We start from the raw sequence: 23,555 nt of genomic DNA, 5'->3' as shown, positions 1-23,555 counted from the left end.
TTTTTTTTTAACAATTTAACTTTTTTTTTTTACATTTAATGAACAAAATCGTTTTCTTTAAAAAAAAAAAAGGAAAAACATGTAGCCTTTATGCATGTTTGCTAATGTTTATAATCAATGGCAGCAAGTTCTGATTGTTTCTTGTTTTGTCTGTTGGTTTAGTTTTCATTCCGTTGATGGTCTGATATGAAGATCTTAGATTTCCAACCTCAAAGCGTTCTGTTGTCTAAACCATGAGTTATGCAAAACGGCAAAAACAAACAAACATATTGTATAGATCAACAAGACAGCAGTGCTGGCATTTGTTTTGCAGGTGTATTGTTATCAGCACAGAAGATTTCTCTGTGTTTCTGATGGTGTGTACGTGTAACATTATATACCTGCATCTCTGCAAAGTCGAGAGGTGATGTTGAATGAATGAACAATTGATTGTTCCTGATATTTTGGCATATTTGAAGGAAAAAAATCCCTTGGTAAAATTATTTATTTTTTTAAAGCATTAATTTAATTTATCGCCCACTAGATATCATATTTGCTAAATCACAAATGTCTATTTAACAAATGATTATGTTCAGATTGTTTACTTTAAATGCAATGGAAAGAACTTATCCTTTACCATAACTGTGAAATTAAAAGAGCCTGAGAAAAAGGCTTATTTTAGAAGAACATTTCAGATGGCTTTTGCATCTAAACTCTTCATAATTTATCTATCTATTATTATCATTTATTTTTTATTTTTTGGATAAAAAAATCTATCATAGTACAAAAAAGAAGTCTACATTCTAAGCTACAGTATATGGTCCATTAGTGAAGTTATGTGATGGGATTGTTTGCACCATAATCTGTGTTTTCCATATTTAGCATGAATCATGACGTAAATTTCAGATTGCACAGCAAACTTGAGGATAAATTTAAGATGACAGACCTGATAGCATCTTTCATAGAACCTAATAGATATTGAAAGAGAAAATCTCAAAGAATGTATCTGTGTTCTACTTCTCAGCAGCAGCTATTTCTCAGATTAGGATTCTGTGACACTTCAGTAATATCTCAAGTCTCAGTTACTCTGAAAAATTGGATATACTTGTTTGACTATATTTTTTTTACAGAAATGCTTCCTGATCTTTGTAAAATGATATCAGAGAATGAACATCCATCATTTTAAATGAAGAATGTTAGGCATGAATTATGGGCAGTGGATTGCTGGGAGACTGAGACGAAATGGACAAGAAACCGGTCTGCTTTTTAAGACTTGTTAATGTGTATTTGTTTTGCTTGAATGCTCCCCCTCCTCTAACGAATATTAATGCATCTTAAATAATACTCAAATAATTCTATATTTTTATAATGAATTATTATGTCATACCAGTCCACTGGCTTCTACAGAAGCACGCACAATCACTTTACGTTGTCAAAACTCATGCTTGTTCTGGGGTTAAAATGTTATCGGTAAAAATCGATTTCCCTATGGAGACACTTAGTGGAAGTTTTACTTCCAGAAGCATGCCGTTACGGTATATAGCTGCTATTTCACGGAGGAACGACTGTAATCAAAGGAGAAAGTGGAGAGATGAATGGAAAGATGGAGTGCTCCTGCTTCTTTTCATGTGCCTTCTAGACCAGAGATTCCCAAACTTTTTTTCTTTTTTTTGCCAGCTGAATTCCTCTGCCTTGACATATTATAGTACAGCTGAATATTAGTTCCGTTTTCAGGTGCGATAGTGTTTTACGAACATAATCAAATTGAAAATCCACAACAATAATAATAATTAGTAGTAGTATTAGTGGTGGTGGTGGTGGTAGTGCAAGGAGAACATTTTAGTATGTGAACGTTGATACAGCACTTAAAAGCTCAAGGTAAAGCTCATGATATGTTGTCACATTACATTTTGCATTATATAATTCAATAACTTTTATCAAAACACAAAAAGCCTATTAAGAAATCCCTGTTCAGGAGTATGTGTTATCCTGGGCCACAAAATTTGTCATAACTGTAAATATTTTGAAATTGATATTTATATGCCACATAAAAGATGAATAAATACACTTCTCATTGATCTTTACTTTGTTATTATTGATTTCATTAACTGTTATGTTATGGTTATGACAATATTTGACTGAGATACAACTTCTTAGTGTTTAAAAAAATAAATACTGAGAAAATCGCCTGTAAAGTTGTCAAATTAAAGTGCTTAGGACTCCATGTTACTAATCAAAATATGAGTTTGAAATTAGATTAGGACATAAAAAATAATCTTCTATTCTAAATTGTCAAAAATATCAATTATAATTTTAATGAATTTTGGCTAAACTCTAAGGCGTCAATAACACTGAAGCCATATTTTTTGTTGAGAGTCAATTTTTGTAATGGTTTTCTGCTGGCAGCAAGTGTTTTTGCCTGCTGCTTTTGTACACCAAGCTACTCACATTCTAACCGCCTGTTGTGCCTCTATCATATTTCTGATAGAGTGCTATGTTCACCTTCAGATATTACAAAAAGTCAACTCTGTGCAGAAAAAGAGCCTGACATCATGAGCTCCAGTACCAAGATCATTCATACAGTAGTTGCCTAGCAACATAAAAAGCAGCATGCACTGCTCTTTTGTAAAATCTAAAAAGTGTCTAGTTTTCAGACGCGAAAAGTGTTTAGTGTGATTGGCCTCCAGGACTGCTTCTGTGGTCCAGTGTCACATAGTTTAGGCCTTTTTCACACAGTGGTACCAGTAAAAATCAGGAAAATTTTCCGAACGATTTTATCTGTGAATTAAAAAAAGCACTGTTTACACAGGCAAGAACATTCCAGAATTTTTCCAGACATAGTTACACATTAATTCTAAAATACCGGTAAATTCTGACATCATTAACCAAAATTAAGCTCTAAACGGCTGTGCTTGTATTTGTAAACATAGAAGGGGTCGGCCATTTGTTGATGGTTTTACTTTAATTTAAAGCTTTAGCATTCATGCAGCTGCTTTGTCCCAGAAGCAGAAGCGCTAACCGCAGCTAAGCGTTTACACGTTTGACTACATTACAAATTCTGTGGATGAATAAGTATTGTGAACAACTTTAATGAAAGCATAGAGGAATACTTGTGAATGTCGAGATGTACATAATATGTGTGTGCTAGCGCTCCCTGGAGCACTTATTTGCGTACACAGGCGTCAAGCAACTGACAAACAGCAGTTTATCATGAGCATTTTATCGATCATTTTTTACACATTTGGCTTTAAGAAGCAACATAGAAACATTATGGCTGCATTTACACTGCAGATCTTGATAGTCAATTCCGATTTTGTGACTGGATCCGATTTTTTTTGATGACCTGCTTACATCATCTTTTAAAGGTGACTCATATCCGATCGTCTGCATTTACACAGCACACGGCAAAGGCGTAATGACCAGGAAAAAAAAAAAAAGAGCGCTGACTGACAGCTGATAATTAAAGAGTGCTCTTTTCTCTATTCCTGAATGTAATCTGTTCGCAGCTTTTGACAAGCTGTTTTACCATAGTTTGTGACAGAAAGGTTCTCGTTTGTCCATCCTCTTTTGCTTTATAGTCTTTTTTTAAACCTTTAGGACTCTTAATGAAATGTCCGTCGTGTGATTTATGCATGTGATGTATGAACTAGTTTTATATTAGTTTATTGGTTAGTCTACGTGGCGGACATTTCGCTCTCGTTAACATGCTTAAATACCTGTGCTACATGACAATATAAAAGCTGTTTAAGTCCTCGTGTATGAGATTTAAGGTTTGGGACTCTGCTGAAGTCTGTTCTGAAATGAAAGTGTCAGACTTGACACCATTGGTTTTTAATGACGCACGACTCTCATTGACAGGTGAAAATCCCATCTGCCTGCTTACACTGCAGACACTAGGACAAGGATCCGATTCATATCGGATAAATTTCCACATATGAACAAGGCCTGAATCTGATTTGAGTAAATCTGAATTGTGATTTTTTCCTGCTTACACGTACATGGGTTATATCCGATCTGTGCCACATGAGAGAAACAAATTGGAACTGAGTCACTTGAACAGTGCAGTGAAAATGTGGCCTATCTGACTAACATCTAGCAGCTAAATGTGTCTAGACAATTATTCAAAGGCTTTTATTTTCATAAACAGCGCGGATGTGAATGCGTCTGAATTTTCTGATTGGCTGGAGTAGATTTTTACAGAAAGGTCTGTACAGTATGTGTGAAAGGGGCTATAGATTTGTACTTGCTAAACTTCAGCGGTCATGTGTTCTCTGCCTTTCACAAACTACGATCTGTTAACATGACAGAGAGAAAAGATGGATCAGGCCCTCAGAAGAGCCACACATTCCCTTATACGTCTGCCTGGTTTTGCCCATCACGGTTTCTTCAAGATGAAAAACAGGCTTTGTTGTAATGGCAGTCATGGTTCAAAGGAGAGAGAGAATGAGAAATAGTGGCTTATGAAAACATTAGAGGAAAGAGAAATCTGGCTGCCTTTCAAATCTCAAGTCTATGAATTTACAACGAAGATACCGATTGAGTTACGAGTCTGGATTGTTACAACGTGATACAAAACATTTCTTTCTTTGATCGCAGTTTATGGGACGTGTTTATCATAACCAAACTTTGGTGACCTTTCAAACTATCCACCCCCCTCAAGAAAAAAAAATCAAAGGAAGAGATTATCTTTTATGCTTCATACAAAACACTGCTACATTCTTATCCACAATAATTGTCCTTGCGTCAACATTTCTCATTCAAGCCAAGTGAAGATAAATTCAGCAACGCACCCTTAACCCACTTTATAGTCGAAGCAACAACGCAAGTCAAGCGGATCCTCCTCTTTCTCATTGTTTGTGAGTGAATTCTCCGGAAATAAGGCTCAGGAAATGAAGATGCCATTTTAAACACGCGATTACGGAAACATAGCGCCTGTCCCGTTACAGGTGGGGGTGAGCTTGAGTTTCAAAGACTTTGGCGGAGGGAGAGATTCAAAGAGGCGGAAAGGAGAAAAACACAAACAAAACTTTGAAGCAGGCAGGCGCTTGAATGCACGAGGCCGGGGATTACGTTTCACTCCCCCTTGTTTCTGAAGGTCCAAGTCTAACAGGGCCTCAGTGCAGCCTGCACCGGCGTTCTGCATCACTTCACTTTCTGTGAAAGACAGACAGCAGAAAGAGGAGGTTCCTTCCCATCTAAGGATTCGTGAGACTGCATGCAGATATACGAGGATACAGAGAGATGCTGGACTCTGAGGAGTCATAGAAGATTAATCTCTGATGAAGAGGAACCTTCACTGAAGAATAAATCAGGATGAGTCCTCTGAGTTTTGCTACATTTTGACAGCGTTTAAAAATGTGCTGAATATATATTGTGCTTAAAGCTTTCAGTAATAAACAGAGGTGCTTCTATGATCCAGTAATAAAAAATCATGACATCATTTGTTGAAAGTATGACTATCTGGTACTGTATGATACTCTGTTGGTTGCATAAGCCCTGTCCGATTGCAGGCATGCTTGTTCATGGTTACACGTGGCACATGCAGAAAGACAAAAATGCAAAGGAAAAATAAACTAAAGATGATGAATAATATGAAAATTTAAAATACAAATTATATTAAAATAACACTGGCATAAATGTAAATATCTTCCTGGATCACATAAACAATTTATGGGTAAAAATGATCAAATTTTCTTTTATGCCAAAAATCACTAGAATAATAAGTGAACATCATGTACCGTGAAGATATTTAGTAAATGCCCAACTGTACAAAAATACATACATCTGTACAAAAAAAAAAAAAAATTTAATGATAACCGGTTTCAAGGTTTACCACAGTTTGGAAAAGTCAAGGTTTTAATACCACAAAAAAATTTTGTTATACCGTCATCAATTCAAATGTAAGTATTTATTTCTGTTTTTTAATATATTTTTTTATGTGTTCTAAAAAAATCTGTGTTTTTGAAACTAATGGAGTGAGAAGTCATGGACTTGTTTGAACTATTTAGCCTGACACGTTTACTGTTCTGAAATATTGTAAATGTTTTTTAAAATAAATAAATTGTGTTCAATGCGGGAAAAGGTTTTTTTGTTTTTTTTACCCAGATATTTAAAAAGAACTTATTTTAAAGCAGTAGTCACAATACCGTGATACCGTGAAACTGTGATATTTTTATCCAAATTTATCATACCGTTAGAAACTTACACCGGCTTTAATGTACACTGCAAAGCACTTCAGTTTTAAACTTTTTTAATGGTTTTTATTCCTCAAAACTTAATATTCTCTTTGCAGTTCTTTATTATTGTTAGCAAATTTTATTTATTTTTTTTCTTAAAAATGAATTTTTGCTTTGCGATTTTTGGAGGTTTGCATATATTTATTTTTTGCTCAAAACATTATTTTTTTGTCTTACAAAACCTTTTATTTTGCAAGTATATATCGTCACCTTAGAATTATAAGGTTCTATCTGAGATATTTGTCAAAATTGAGTTATTAAATGACAACTTATTTACATTATGGGATGTTTTTTTTTTATATAAGTTGTTTACATTTTAAGACTTTTTATTTAAAAAACAAATGTAACACATACGGTTTGCTATGGAATGCAAAAACTTTGGAGCTCAATATCTCAAAATCAATCAGAACACAGATAGAACCTTAGAACTTCAAGGTGACGATATGGTCTTAGGTTGACTTATCAAACATAAAATATGTCAAAGATGCCAAAATGATAAAATGTCTTATGTAAACCATCATGTAAAAAGAAGAGAGAGGTGTCGAGGTGATAGAGCTTTCTCAGTAGCAGCTCCAAGACTTTGGAACGATCTTCCACTCTCTTTAAGAACAGCTCAAACTTTTGAGTCTTTTCAGAGGTCACTGAAAACACTTATTTTCTTTAGCTTTAATCATGTGATGCGATTTTAAGTATTTTGGTTTTGTGTGTATTTGCATGCGTTTTATGTGTTTTATGTACAGCACTTTGGTAATCATTGTGGTTTGTGAAAGTGCTATAGAAATAAAGTAAGTTGAGTTAATAAATGATATGTGTGGTAATGGGATGGGCAAAATAATAAGCTTGTGCTTTTCCCGCTTCATTTTGACCACAATGAAATGTATTTTGTTTAAAGAATTGTTTTGTGTATGATTTTTTTTTCTGTTTGAAATAAATAAAACACAAAACCAATGTAAAAACCCAGTTTTCATGTTGTTTGGACTGTGCAAACAGGTCAGGGCACGTTGTGTTTTACTCATGTGCAAGTCATTTAAACGTGGTTAAGCAACTTTTTAAAAATGCTTGAAAAAGGTAGTACAGACGGAAAGCATTTTAGGAGAAAAGACTCCAGATTAGTGTAGACATGGCCTAAATGTCTGTTTTGGGTTGTTTTGTGTGTCTTGTCATGCTGTTTGGCATAAAACTTCCCCATAGTTAGATGGCGTATTAATTTGTAGCAGTTTGTAGATCCTTCATCACTGAAATGAATGTTTTCTGTAGCCCCCTGGAGTTATCTGGAAGCACCACTGGGAGCTGAACTGTAATGCGAGGTTTGGGCCTCAGAACTCTTCATTTTGCCTGGCTCCATAAGCCGATTACGTGTCATTTTGCTTTAATAGGTTCCTCGTACACCTCTCTCGCTTCTTGTGCGGTGCAGGGAAAGAAGAAAGCCTGTGTGTGCTACATGCCTCATCGGCGGTCTTGATGCTCGTCCTTTCACGGTGTGAATGGGGTTTGAGCTCTTTGTTGTTTTTCCTAGGCTGTTTTTCTGCTCGGCTGCAGCCTGCAGAGGCATTTAACTGCTGAATCCTCCAAGCACTACAACCAAAAAAGCCTGGCTGTTTTCACATTGATGAATAACTCCAACCTCATGTTCCTGCTTCATTGTCCCAACTGCAGGAAGCAGCAAACTCTTGGTTTTTCTGCAACTGGAAAGATGAGTTGCGAATGCAGACTCTTGAACGCAAAGCTTCTATACGTTGACCCAAAACGTTCTCACGGATCTCAACACCATCTCATCTTCAACCTAGGACACTTGAAAAACGCAGGACAAGAGAAGAGAGCGGCTGCAAAGGAATGAAGTTTGCGAGATCTGAAAAGGACCAGGGCATTTGTCCCTGATTAGCACCAAAGCAAGGAAGGACATTTTTGCTGTGAAAGGAAAGCTTATAGCTCATTATGAGCTGGCAAGGATTAAGCTTGTTCTTCTATTGTTCCCAGAGAAGGAACCAAAGGTCTGTCACAGAGGGAGGTGCCTCACTCCTTTTGAGCCCTGTGTCTGCACACCTATCCAGAGTTTCCACTCTTTTAAAGATCCATAATAGCTTTTTCTTTCCTCTGTGGTTGGTAGCTAGTGTAGTGGAAGAATCCTCTCTCATTAGACATAGCCTTTATCCGCTTGCCTGCAGGCTTTTGTGAGTCCGACCGCTGAATGCCGGGCCTCGCCTTCATAGTCGCGCAACCTGGATGAAATGAAACAAGTAGAGTGAGGTCAGAGAATAGATTCACCAATTAGTTTAGATGTGTTTGAGGAGAGGACACAGCATCTGCAGACGAGTCTCTTTGAAGTCTTTGCAATCTTTTGTCGTGTTTGTTCCACTCTTCCATTGGACGGTGCTGCCCTTTTTTAGTATTGTCTTGCTGGTTGTATGTTTGTGCCTTTAGAAATATCGTAAGGACGCTTTCACTTTGATCATGAAGTAGAACTTGATTACGTTTTAAAGTGTTTTGTTTCTTTGAGTTGCCTTTCCTTTAAAGGACTTGTTTCAACTGTATTATTTGCACTTTCGTGAAATGGAATTAAATAAAAATGCTATCATTTTTCTATAAATTACTTTAACCTCATGCTGCTACGTATTCTTGGGTTGTTTGATTGCTACATTTTTGGAGAGGATTCCTATTCTTTGTTGTTGTTTATTAATGGAAAAAGGATTGCTGGAATAGGTTAGTTATCTTAGTAGCTACGTTTTCATTTTGGATTTGCGTATAAAAAAATGGTTGATGAAAATGGCAAGATGTATACACATTTTAAAAATGCGCATAAAAAATATATGCACCGCATAACGGAGTAGGAAAAATTCCAATATGCGAAAAAAAAAAAGTCATGTGATATTATTATAGGTTATCATGTGTAATAAAATGAGTTCGAATGGACAAACCAGCAATCTGAGCACACTGTAAAACATCTGAAATGTTGTTTTGGTCATTCTAAAACACAAGTATTAGTGTTATTATATTTTTAATTACCTCCAGAATTGCGTTCACTGCGTTTCGGCATACTGCTTTCTGAGGCATCATTAATTTAACGAGGAAAAAAATCATGCAGCTTCTCCTACCACAGCAAATTCTGTTTCATTTACTGTTGATATTTGGCGCTAGTTATATAGAAAGTGACGATTTTGTTTTCTTTGACTCGTTAGATGGAAACACTGCATTATTTGCATGTCTTAAATGCAATATTCCAGTTATGCGCATAAATTTAATTTCCATCTTTAAATGGAAACTTAGCTAATGTGATCACAGAGCTATATCAACAAAAGTAGCTTTTATTTAATAAACATAAAGAACTTTTTCTGTTGTGGACATTAGGTGCAAAATTCACAGAATAAAACAGTAACAGCAAACCACTAAGTGAATGATAGGACATGATTGGCAATACAGTTTTTTTTTTTTTTCAGCATGACGCAGCCTAACCAGTTGTTAGAATTTGAGGCATGACAAAGAATCAATGGAAATCATTGAAATGAACCACCCGAAAGAACATGTTTGCTGAAATGCACTAAATTCCTAATTGACCCCCTGTATTTAACTCCTGAATTAAGAAAAAAAAATCGATTTCCTACTTTGGAGTCAGCACTCAATTCTCCAATCTCTCCTTTTTGAATTCGACCCCCACCAAAACATATTACCCAAATTAATTCTTTTTTTATGCTTTTTACAAATAAATGTTCAAGTAAGCATTCACAGAATTTTATTTTTTAAATATTCTGTTGACACAGCCATGATTGGTGTGATAAAAATAAGCTCAAAATAAATACTAAGAAAACTGGAGAGATGGTATTTGACCCAAAGTGTATAGGTGACCATCGTTAAATGGTTGTACATGACCATCCTATTAGTCAGAGACCTGTAAGTACTCGGGCATTTACATTAAAAGTTCTTTTACATGGAAAACACATAGAGTGGGTTTGCTCTCGTTTACACCAGAGATTTATGGAGGTTATGTCTTATTGGAGTTAAATGAAGCTTATGATGCTGTTTTATAAAGGTGTTCTTGAAAGCAATGTTAGATATGATATCACAGTGTGGTTTGGCAACCAAAGTCTTGCTTTGTATGCTTCTTTATAAGCTCTTCACATATTGGCAATAGAAAAAGTGATTAATACATTTCATAAGGCATAGAATACATAATAGAAAGTCCTTCATTGGCACTCTTGGTTTTTCATTTCTGCTGGCAGCATTTTCTAAGCCAATCACCTGAGCCTAAATGGCATGTGACGTACCCTGGAGCTGCAGGAAAATAACGTCATGACAGCTCTGATTGTTCACTGGCACACCGTCCCAAACCCTTCACCAGTGACTATGCAGTGATGAGACAGGAAAGTGGCTGATGGCAAATAAACTAAAACAAAAAGTCAGTTTTTTACTGTTAACAGCCTCCAAAAATAATGTTACATTGGCAAAGCACCCATTGATGTAATATAATTACAAATTAGTGATAAATAGCTTGCAGACGGCGGGCACATATTTGTCAAAAACAAATCAGAGTCTTTTCTTGTTAAGAAAATTGAGAAAATTTGTGTCTTTGCCCGTGTTTTCGGCCTAGTCCCTTTATTAATCTGGGGTCACCACAGCAGAATGAACTGCCAACTTATGCAGTGGATGCCCTTCCAGCTGCAACCCATCTCTGGGAAACATCTAAACACACTCATTCACACTCATACATTACGGACAATTTAGTTTACCCAATTCACCTGTACCGCATGTCTTTGGACTGTGGGGGAAACCCAAGCACCAGGAGGAAACCCACGGGGAGAACATCCAAACTCTACACAGAAATGCCAACTGACCCAGCTGAGGCTCAAACCAGCGACCTTCTTGCTGTGAGGCGACAGCACTACCTACTGCGCCACAACGTCGCCCCAATATTATATAATTTGTGTATTTATTGTAATAACTACATTTTTTTTAAGCCTTAATATTTACCTTCAGATTAAAAGCAACTTTTTTTTTTATTCTGGACAATTCGTTTTTAAGACTGGCTTTTCTTTTTTAACTTCGGTTAAAGAAAAAAGTTGTCTGTGTTTACACTGTACAGCTTTAAATGCATGATATGACCATTGATATGATATGAAATGACCACGCTCACTGGGCATGCACATGTTTTACGTCATCTGTACTTGCAGTCTATCAGTTGTGTAATGATCACGTGAATGGGGCTTGGTGAATCAGGGAACAATACGCGAGCCACACCTCCATTCTCAAAAGTCTATTGACCTTATTTTTTATGCGTAAGTGCACTCATTTAATGATTCTTTTAGAATTTCCGATTCAGCTACTTATGGGAGAAAGAACTAGGATAATAAACGGCAGAAAATAATTAAACTACAAGTGTGTTCTTGACTATACAGACAAAGCAGAATAATATAGTAAGAAAGTATCAGTTTGCAACATCAAGCAGCATAACGAGCTGTTTTTAACTTCTAAAAATGAATGGAAGTGAATGAGAATGGAAGTCTTGAGCTAGAAAAATTGAAATGGCCCACTCATCCGCAAAGAATAAGGTCAATACCATCTAAACTGAAACACCAGCATTTCTACATTTAAACAGGGTCAGCACTTTCAAAACACTCTATTTTTTTGGGTCAAAGATACTGGAGTAGAGTGCATGTCAGGGGTAAACGGCACCTTACTTAGCAGAATTTAACTAATGGAACGTTTACTACAACTACAACATACTGCAAATAGTTATACCATAAGTACACGTAAACTACAAAGATTTGATTTGGTGAAAACAAAATTACGAACTTTATTTTAAAAGGTTATTAAAGTGCATGCTTATCTAGCAAATTAATTACCTGTTTTCAGAAGATTGTATTTTCAGACCACTAAAACCATGTTGTCGTGTAATTAAACAGCCAAAACGCATTAAATGTTTTTATTTGACAACAGTGTTGTACAGTATAAATGTCCTCATGCTAAGGAGCAATCCCTGAGCCTTTCATTTTAATACATCATTAAGGTTTATCAGTCTCAACGCAAATGTTTATACATCTTAGAAAATCAGTTTAAAAGTCATATTTAATTATTTAAATCAGTCAACCCGGTCATTGACTTTAGCAATCTTAAACTGACGCTTGCAGTTCATTTGATGGATGGCCGTAATTAAGTTTGGACGAAAAGTAGTTTTTCACACTCTTTCTGTTTCTAGTCCATAACCAATACACCGACAGTTTACTCAAAGGATTCCTTAAACGTGTTAACAAAAAGAGACTTGTGTAGTTAAATTTACTGTTGGTGGAATAAAGCCAGTGCCGCCAACATTTACCTTTTTTTTTTCACAACGTCTGCTTTGATGTGGTCTAAAGCCCTTCTCTGTATTATGTTCAATCTCAGTCTGATTTCTCTGGAACTCACAGTACAAGTCTACAAACACAGTTTGAGAATGAGAGAGAGCAAAGAAAAAAAAAGTCTCTAGACATGTGTTGTTGATAGGGAGAAACTCAACAGTTTTGGCACCGTATCTTTATCTATCAACTCCTCCTGACAGCCTCAAAGGTGACGAGGTGTTGCTGCAGTCTAATGCTGAAAGTATGTGTTGACTGACAACATCAAGCCATACTATTTCTGGCATTTTTACATTCTCGAAACACCGTTTTGAAGTTTGCACGTTGGCTTCAATTTACGGATTCGGGGAAGAAATGCATTTACAATAGAACTTGGTGTCCAAGGTTTTTTTTTTTTTTTTTTTACCTCAGGCCTGTATAGCATAAACTAGGCTTTTGATGATATTAAATTCTCAATGCCACAATGTTGACCCAACCCAGCAAACAATTTTGTGTTTAATAGACATCTAAACATAGACAGCTTGGCTAAAACAAGGATAAATTTGGGCTGTCGGTGAAAATCTAATAGACATCTAAGAATAGCCCAAAACTAGACTAGTCGTCCAATAGACAGATTATACAGAGTTATATGTGTAGTCAATCATTTCGGTTTATTTGATGATTTTCACTAACAGCCCAAATTTAGTCTTGTTTTACCCAAGACGACTATGTTTAGAGGTCTATTAGACATCTATCAACCCATTTTGTGAAACTGTATTCATATCAAAATATCTATTGCAGAAAAATAAAATATCTCATTATCTAATTTTTCCAATATCGTGCAGCCCTAGTCTCAATAAACTGGGATTTTACTAAACTAATAAGACAAAAATGCAAAAAGTAGTAAACATGTTTCTTTAAACATTTATTAATCTGTATATACGGCATCAGGAAGTTCTCAAAAGGCAACATTATTCTAATTGTATGAAAAACTAATTTAAAAGTAATGTAACGCATTACTTAACATATAAAGTAATCAGGGCTTGACATTAACTTTTTTGATTACCATCCACTGTGGCTGGTAGATTAACAGCATTACTAGCCATTTGCCATTATTGGCAATTTTGTTGTTGGGATGTTGACATGCTAAAATTTCTTGATTTAAATTGTGTGTTCTGTCCACATGATTCCTCATTCATTTCACTTTTTGTGTGTGTTGTGAATGAGCTTATTTTCAACAAAAGCTTTCCTTAAAAAAACAAACAAACAAAAAAAAAAAACAATTGATGTTTAAAAAAATAGGTCTCATATCACCAGTTAACTACACGTAAATGAGGAGCTAATCTCCTACTAAAGCAATGTTATTGTAACAACAGTGATAATTAAACCATATTAACTAAACTAACTGCAAATGAAAGAAAGCAGATGATAATCAAAGGATGATCACGTGCACACGGTTAATGTTAGGCCCATTAACAATCTGTTTAAAGAGTGTTTAAAGCAAAAGCAACTGCTACTGCTTACAAAAGGATTTATGTTTTAAAGCAGCAGGACTGTGGATGAACAAGCATCGCTTTTTGTCCAGTCAATTTCAAAGAACTAAAACGCACCAGTTGCTTTTCCAGGCATGGGTGCTTCGTGCAAGGAAACGGGATTGCGCACACTTTTTAAACAGTGGTGCACATCCCATCACCTCTCTTTCAGTATTTATCTGCCTTCTATTGCTTGTGCGAACTTAATTATTTATTCTATTTATTTATTTATTTTTTGTCAGTCGTGCTGCTTTTCCATTCTGAGATCACATTTGCATGCATATTGACTTGAGCTGCACGACTCTGGCTAAAATGAGAATCGCGATTTTTTTGCTTAAAATCAAGATCATGATTTTCTTACGATTCTGTTGATGTAAAATAAAGGTATGGTAATAACAAACATATGGCACAACATCGATAATAATATTATGTGTAGGTCTACTGGTTTCTATAAATAATTCTATTCTACTTATAATAATTCTGATGTTGAATTATTATGTTTGAGATATATGCTTGCTATCTGTCATATTAAACAATTTTATTCACTAGTAAAATCAGACATTTGCCATTATCAGATTATATTCAACAATATATAGTCTAGAGTAGTTATACTGACATTGTAAACATTTATTTTCATACACAACTGTGTGTTCGCTATGAAAGAAAAAACATATCAAATGCTTGTCGTAATCATAACTCTAAAATGCGATATGATCATTTAAATGAAGTGCACACTTTCGGTTTCATTTTTACTGCTAAGTGCTTGTTTATACTTTGCGTGCGGCTCCCAAACGATCACTCTGTGCCACAAACTGAATATTATTTGCAACTGTATTACCTGTTACTCGCAACATATGCAGGTAGGGTTCTGTTCACTAAAGTAGATGCGCGCGCGTCTATCATTAAGTAGAGTGTGTGCGCGCACCCTCTCTGTGATAACAGCTCACGGAAAGCAGCTCATGTCATGTGTGATTTCCCGATCGCGAAAACATCATGTTAAGACAAAAATTAAATTTTTAGGTGAATTATACCTTCTAAATACAGTATGTGACTCATTCAACATCATTTGGAGGTTTCATTGTCACTGAGCAACGTGTGTGAAACAATGAAAAGACTCGTGCAGCCGCCTTTTCTTCTCTCCTGAACTTGAAAATATGATTGACAGAATCGTAGAAATGCTGGATTAAGATCGTCTATGGCAGGGGTGGGCAAACTCGGTCCTGGAGGGCCGGTGTCCTGCACAGTTTAGCTCCAACCCTAATCAAACACACCTGCTTATAGATTTCTTGTGATCTTAAAGACACTGATCAGCATGTTCAGGTGTGTTTGACTAGTGTTGGAACAAAACTCTGCAGGGACACCAGCCCTCGAGGATCAAGTTTGCCCATCCCTGGTCTAGGGGGTCGAATCGAGATCGTGATCTTTTAACGATTAATTGTGCAGCTCTAATATTGAGCCATGCGTATTGTGGAACCCTGCTTATAAGAAAACTACAATTTTAAAAATATTGAGTGGCTAGTGGGGAGCGTCTGTCTTACCTACCACAGCTGAAATCTACCCACATTTGGCAGGTGTTAATGTCAAGCCCTGAAAGTAACTAAGTAAGGAAACTAGTTACTTTTTTGGGGAGTAATTCAGTATTCAAGTAAGTCACTTTATAAAGTATCTTTCTCTACCACTGACAATAACTAATACCTATCATATTAGGTTTACAACAGAATTGATTTAGTTATTAATTGCAAATAATCAAAAGATGACGACCTTTAATCATGAGTTTAGTTCAGTTAACTAATGTCAAATATTGGAACCTTATTGCACTGTGTTAGCATACACTAGCCAAATAAACAGTAAGATCATTTTTAAATCAGTATTTCAGCATGTTGTAGGCCAGATTAACATGTTAAATTGTTCATATTTAAACTATTAAGCTAGTTAACCAATCAAGTTTTCAATCATTTGGCACTATTATGAATATTACTGCAAATAAAATCTGAATATTCTTAAAAAAAAAACACTCAGTTTAAATTATTCATTGTATTTTGAAGTGTCCACGATATCAATATTGTTAATGTTCATTATCACAGTATATTGGATATTGGCATACGTTTACATAATACCACTACCAAAAGCATGTTCCGCCATTTCAACATGTAAAACAGTGCTTGCTTTATCAGTGAAATGCAGCTCCAAGAGCGTGTTTACTTGATTTTAATTTAGCCGGCGAGTAACTGACACCCCCACGTCTTGCTCCTTTAAGAGCCTTTTTTTATTCCCAAATAATTTAGGCTGAACAGAGGCCGGTTCAAAGTGCAGGGGAGGAGGTGTCGGTTTCAAAGGGAGCGCCGCGCGATCAATATGTGAGATATGTTAATTCGGTAAAGCTCCGTCCTGTCCTTGAAGTTTGCTAGAGTTACAGGCAGGCAGCTGGGACGCCGAGGGTGGACAGTGCAAGCGGGATCCAGTGCCAACCCCCTGGAAACATACCACGAATCCTCTTCGGCGTCTTCCATACAAACTTGTGTTTTGTCTTGACAGCTCAGCATGGAGAGAAGCCATTAGGCGGCTTTCAAGCTGGCACCGTGCAGAATGGATGCCAGCTTGTCCTGTCATTTCAAAGGGATGTTTTATGGATGTGTTTTAGAGCGACGTGGCTGCCATTCTAAGGTTTCTTAAGTGCTTTTAGTTCCCTTGCTAAATTAGTGTACAAACACCAGAGCTTTGGTCTCAAGATGGGACGTCTTTATCTCTCCCAGCATGCCACAGTGGAGGCTTTCATGCTGTTCTGTAAGGAGTAACAATGAGCGCTGATTTGAATGAGGTGTACGGTTTTCGTAGCCGGTCCTCCTACGCTTCGTGCCGTGACCATCCCACATAGCTGGAAATCAGCAGTCCGTCCATACCGACAGAAAGCTGGAAATTCTTTGGCTTTCATATTTCGTGGCATATAAATGAAGTGTGAACATGATATAAAGCAGACGCTGAATGCAGACACGAGGAGAATGTGCTGTCCAACTGCTGCGGCGTGCTGAGCCTGGCAAACAGTGAATCGCTTACTACTGATAGACTGAAGCACAGACCGCACTTGCCATTTAATATATTGTTTCTAAAATAATATCGGTAATGTCTGTTATAATGTTATTGAAGTTGATTTAGAAACAACTAGACAAGGAATAATGCATGGTTATTCTAAGCCCAAGAGTGGTTATTGAATCAGAGATGATTTTTATCAACTTTCCAGATGCTTTTAGATCATTTTTAACATTTCAGAATAGCTACGTGACCAGTAAATTGACTGCAACAAGAGTTGTCTTTATAAGTTGAGTTACTTTAAGCCAAAAAAAAACAAAAGTAGTATTTTTTACTGAGGCTGAAAAATGAAATAACAGACAAGGATTTAATTATCCTCATCTTACATCACTTACTTTAATTGACTTCCAAATTTGAAACTGAAAATAATAAAAAAACATTTTAATTTAGTTATTTGTTCATTTGGAAATGTTTGTTTCAGAACCTGTTTCGTTTGCCCAATTAGCGCAGCCCATTTGGCATATGTGAAATAATATGCAATTAATTGGTTGGAGTCCGCCTGAATGAGGTAGTCTCGGCTCGATTAAAACTAAGGGTGCCTTTTTGTAGATAGATTGTTTTATTCCGAAACAGGGATTAAAATTGTTACTATGTTGCACTTTGTTCTTGTTGCATTTCGCTTTCACATGGCAAAGATTGTAAATGGACCAAAATACCTAAAACAAGTCACGTGCAAGTTCCACAGTTTATTTTTCAGTCCCGCTCAGCTGTCATGAGTCCTTATTTCATTTATGACGATGAGCAACAAGACATAAGTGTAAAGCTGCACTTTAATTTTGAATGGTGACACCCATAGACATTGTCACCAGATATAAATCAGAGGTAAGACTTTCTCTAACAAAGCCGTTGTCTAGAATTATGCATTATAGGCTCTACATTATTGAGGGAAATAACAGATAAAGCAAGACTGCAGTTCAGTCAATTTTCCTAACGAATAAACAGCTCTCGATAATAGTTCAGCATGCTTTCACTTTCGTATTCCACAATAAATGCACATTTACCATTAGGGATGAAATCCCGCTCACATATAATTCTCTCTCCTTCAGGCCTGTGGTCAGGAGAGCTTCAGGTGGTTCGAAAGACCCACTCCTCACTGCTAAAGGTCCAGAATTTGTCCAATACATAAGCTCATTTGTACTATTTTGTCTGCTATGCCATAATACATTGTGAAATTAACTATCTGAAAAAGGCTTTAAGACCAAGCGGAATCCTATTTTGTTTGTTGCTTCAGCGTGACTGAGGAAAGTTGAATGTTCTGGCCAGTTTGTGTTTGTCTAATAAATGACAATAGGCTTGCTTTTAAGTTAAAACCATAACAGCATCCTTTTTTTTTCTAATGATATGTGATGTAATACATTTGTATTTGAAAAATAGGTATTATTCTCATATTATTTTTCTTCTAAATCTTTACTAAATGTTTTTGGTTCATTAAAAAATGTGGTTGATGACCATCAGACAAGCTCATCCAGCAAACAAATAGTGCTTAAAATGTATTTAAACTTCAGAATTAAATTGAAAATGTGGCTAAAACTGTAAGTAGGTCCATATTAAAGAAAAAGAACCACACACGCTACGGGCCTGTTCATAGCTATATATGCATATTACAAGTCCATAATACACTGTGATATAGCCTGGTTTGGATTGTATTGCTTTCTCACTACTATTGATCCGCTCCAGAGTTTGTTTCAATCAAGCCGAGACCACCTCATTCAGGTGAACTGTTTTGGTGGACCTATTTTTTGTCATGGATCAGAGCATGATTGCTGGATTCACACATATGCCAAATGAACCACTCTAACTGGGGAAACACAACAGGTTGCGGACAAAAAGTACACACGTGGCTCGATTGTTTTGTTCCGAAACAGGGATTGATTAAAATTGTTACAATGTTGCTTTTTGTTTGTGGTGGGGTTCACGTTGGAGCGGATCGATTGCAGTGAGAATGCAATATGATCCAACGTCCAAGGCTATATCACAGTGTATTATAGTTATGTAATAAGAATATATGGCTATTTGAAGAGAGAATTAAAAGTATGGTAGGATAAATGTGCGTTTTATGTCGAATATGAAAGTGAAAGTCTCCTGAACTATTAAAGAGGGCTGTTTATTCGTTAGGAAAATTTAGTGAAATTACCATCTAATATTTCATCCATATTTTAATCTTATGATATTTTGTATTAGGCCTATTGTTTTGTCATTCCTGCACTCACACTTCAACAGAAAGCTCAACATTGATCTGCTCCATGATCTGTCGAGTCATCTTTTATTTTTTCTATTATATAAACCTTTAATGTATAATTCTAGCCACTTTTTTTTTTTTTTTTTATGGATTGATTTATTGATTGATTCAACAGATAGATTTTTACAACCCTTAACAACTAAAATGAGGCTTTGTATGGGAAGGTCTTACCTCTTTGATTTATATTTGTAGATGATGTCTGTGGGTGTGGGTTAAAGCACACCTTTTAATAATAATAATAATAATTCCTTACATTTATCTAGCACTTTTCTGGACACTTAAAGAACTTTACACATTGAGGGGAATCTCCTCATGCACCACCACCTTTTTGCTTATATTGTCTAATTGCTCATCATCATCAATTAAAATAACCACGTGCGACAGCTGAGTGGAATCCACAGGATTCTGAAAAATAAACCCTGAAACTCTGACCAATAAGAGGAGAGTTTACTTGCATGTGGCTTTTTAACTATTTTGATTCATCTAGAAATTTTGCTGTGTGAAAGCGATCTGGACTAAGAACAAAAATAAAGATTGTAACAATGATAATTCCTGTTTTGGATTACAAAACAATTAATCTACAGGTGTGAAAGCACCCAAAGACATTTTACGTCTAGTATTAATGTGTTTTCTTATTGATCTGATCATAAGTGGACTACACTAAATACAGCTGTAAACTGGGGCCAAAAATATGTTGTGCTTGTCCTCATTTGACCATTTCTAGAGGTGGTTGAAAACGTGTCATTAAAGGGCCATGAAACCTCCTCGTTTCAGCAGGGTGTTTTCACACCTCTACTTTGGAAAAACCCAGAAAAGTAGGCGTGTCCAGCTCTGTTTAGGGGGAGTGTCAGAGGAGCAAAAGATGGATGGTGTGGGAGTGTTTATTTGACCACGCACTGAGTTTCAGAGTCAAAACACACACACACACACACAGGGGAGAAAGTGACTGTGTTTACATGGACATCTGTAATCGAATTATTTGCCAAATTATTAAATGGTGGACTTTAACTGCAGTTTGGCTCTTTCATTTAGGGAATTCATTCGGGCCCCTCGTAACAAACGAGATATTTGATTCGAGGAACTGCACTGAGCGTGTATTTTTCATGCAATGTTTGATACCACACGGCGAATGAGAGAAAAAAATAAACTCTGCATTTCTCTGTAACTTAGCTGCACTCGGCAGGTAAGCCGCGTGTGTTATTCCGATCACAAAATCAGGGGAAAATCCTACACGACGGTAATAGTTTGGTTGTGGTGCTAACATGTTTACACTCGGTGCAATAGTTAGTTCGATACGAACAAACTGAATAAATAAAGAGACAGGACAATCCACAGCAACTAGAACCGCATCTTTATTAAGAGGAGAAGAGAAGCGAATCCGGATCTCCATCTGCAGAAGAGAATAGGTCTCGGGTAAACAATATTTCTTAGACACGCAAGTTATTGTTGTCGCACATCGTGTCGCATACACTGTAATCCACGCATGATTCCAGCTGCGCTCTCACAGAGAGAAAATGAAAACAAAACTTCAATTCAGCAAATTGGGAAAGCAACACTGCACCCTTGTTTTGCCAACACAATGTGGCGTCTCTGCTGTGACGCCGTCTACACTGTAACAATAATGAATATTAATGAAGTTGCACAATAGATCGCGCTGATTGGTTTTAACCAAGTCTTACTCATGCATTAATACAGCACACTCGGAGACGTCATACGGTACACCCAGGTACAGTCGCCCAGTCTACACGCTGGAATACACGCTATGATCTCATGGCCGTGACGCAGCTTCAAAAATTTGTTTCAAGCCAGAAGTAGGAATTTGCTCGAAATAACGCAAAAACAACCAATTTACACTTTTTAGTGAAATATATGTGTCCTAATAGTGTTTGTAGCAGTGTGGGACACATATCCGACTGTCAACAGCTCAAAAAATGTGTTTTGGTGTTTCGTGACCCTTTAAAGGATACGTTGTAATTGTAATTCAGTAGAAAGTCAAAAAGTAAACACAAAAAAAATTTATAAATAAAATAATAGTGAAAAGAATCCCGGGTCATAAAGATCTGCAAAAATGACTAATAGCTCTGTATTGTGGATGCCAGACCAGTGGAGGTCGATATGTATTAGCATTGTGTGTATGCTTGCATGCAGTCCTGTAGTTTTCGTTATCAAGTACTCACTTATGCCTGTAGACTGAACAAATAATATTTGTGTGAAAAGGTTTTACTTGGACCAATAACGGTTTGTTTAAAAAAAAACAAAAAATAAATAAAAATGTGTCAGAAACCCATTTTTAAAAGTTTGTCTTTTCTGACATTGAAAATGCTGCTGTTGTGTAAATGAACAAAGGTGTTTGTTTTGCTATTTTAAATTAAGAACAGTGTCATGCAAACAAACCCTCTCTGGCTAAACTTCATGATCAAGTTTCAAGCTAGAACAGGAGTTGAGTTGGCGCGCAAGCACCTTTTCAAACTCCAAACCCCACAGCACAGATTGTAAAGCTGCTTTCTCTTTATCCTATCGCAGGTGGCCGCAATTACCGCTGAGCCCACCAATCGTATGCCATCAAAACCCCTGTTGTTACAAGCCGCTCTAGAGCTCTGCACACATTTAGAGTTTGAACAAAGATGTACATCTTGACGCACGTGCATGCACAAAAAAAAGGAGGTTTGAGTTTGTTCTTGACATTGTGAAGCAATCAGAGAAATGGGCTGCATTTAGGGGCCAGGACCCTTTAATGTGGAAGATTTGTTAGTTCAGACCTTAGTTCCCAAACGTTCTCTCATTTGCTCAAATGTTTTAGCTTGACAGATTCGATGTCTCGTTTTGTGCAAAGAGCAAATAAACCACAAATGAGCTGTTGGTGATTTTCACAGCATTCTGTTCCAATGTTTGCACAACTGCATTGCTTTAAATCCACAGTATGATGAATAATGCCCTAAAGTGTAAAAGCAAATACTTTTGACAATTATAAAGTTGTGTAGTTAAAGTAGATGTAAAAAAAACAAAACTGTGCATTATTAACAGGGCTTGACATTAACTTTTTTGATCACCAGCCACTGTGGCTAGTAGTTTTACACCATTACTAGCCACTAGCCATTTTCATTAGCCAAAGTTTTGTTGTTGGGAAAACATATTTTATATGCATAAATTTGACTTTGTGGCATGCTAAAATTACTTCATTTAGATTTTGTGTTTTTTCACGTGCCTCCTCGTTCATTTAACTGTTTTTTTGTTTATAAGCTTACTCAATGAGCATGAGCAAATGGGTTATGCTTTCATAAAAAAAGTGTCGCATTGCAATTAGTTTTCTTTCACAGGAATTTTCAGGGCTTAACACAATAAGGATTTACCTTTTGTTTCTCTGGCCACACCAAACTAATTATTTCCTTGCCACAAATTTTAAATAATGTGTCAAAACAAGCAAAATACTGATGTATACATACACTTTTTATTTAACTAAACTGCTGACATTTAAAAATATATATTCTCACACATTTAAAACTATGCACAGTGGTCTGTTCTGGCTCAAGATCCCAAATCACCAGTTAACTATGCATACAACAACATATTAAAGCAATATTATTGTAAAGGATGATTATTAAACTATATTAAAATAACAGCAAGCAAAAGAAAGCGGGTAAACAATATTCTGTGCGCGATAAGGAAAGGATGATGCCGCGCTCTCGGTTAACGTTAGACCAATTGATAATCTGTTCAAAGAATGGTTAAAGCGAAAGCGACAATAACTGCTGCTGCTTACAAAGAACTAATGGGAGTGGCTGTCTAACCCACCACAATCGAAATATACCTGCATTTGGCGGGTTGACGGGTGTTAAGGTGAAGCCCTGATTATTAATATACTTAAGTATTATTCTGCACTACAGAAAACATGTTTTACTCATACTTTGTATTTGAAAGTAATTTCAAGCTAAAGATTTTAATTCAATTGAGTTGTAATGTCAGAACAATCAGACAATTGTGCTTTATTATTCTTTATAATTCTTATTTACCATATTAGTTAGTCTACTGTGTTAGGTGTGCAATCTGGCACAATGACAATGACATAAATCAAAAAATAAAGCTTTTTTATTTTGGTCTCTTGTCAAGACTAGATCTAAAACAGACCTAAAACGATAGAGATTAAGCCAAAGGAAGGTTGTATAACTCTTACATTTATCCA

At 36.2% G+C, this 23,555-nt stretch overlaps 1 protein-coding gene and 1 long non-coding RNA gene across 8 annotated transcripts in view; one reads left to right on the top strand and one right to left on the bottom strand.

Annotated features, from left to right (window-relative positions):
• fgfrl1a (fibroblast growth factor receptor like 1a) overlaps window positions 1-23,555 on the top strand; it is a 119,570-nt gene that overhangs the window by 74,189 nt on the left and 21,826 nt on the right. The window lies entirely within an intron of this gene.
• LOC141377491 (uncharacterized) overlaps window positions 6,520-23,555 on the bottom strand; it is a 61,329-nt gene continuing 44,293 nt past the window's right edge. For 5 of the 6 annotated variants that reach the window (XR_015507300.1, XR_015507299.1, XR_015507298.1 and 2 more), the window contains 2 exons: window positions 20,672-20,765; window positions 6,520-8,434 (listed from right to left, as the gene is read on the bottom strand). This is a non-coding gene — a long non-coding RNA (uncharacterized LOC141377491). The remainder of the gene's footprint in view (window positions 8,435-20,671; window positions 20,766-23,555) is intronic. The other variant, XR_015507297.1, reaches the window with a different exon arrangement.

Source organism: Danio rerio, chromosome 14 (assembly GCF_052040795.2).
Source record: "Danio rerio strain M-AB ecotype USA chromosome 14, GRCz13ab, whole genome shotgun sequence".
In the NCBI taxonomy this organism is placed as follows: Eukaryota; Metazoa; Chordata; class Actinopteri; order Cypriniformes; family Danionidae; genus Danio; species Danio rerio.
The sequence above is the reverse complement of the archived record's forward strand: the minus strand, read 5'-3'. Positions and strand labels throughout refer to the sequence as shown.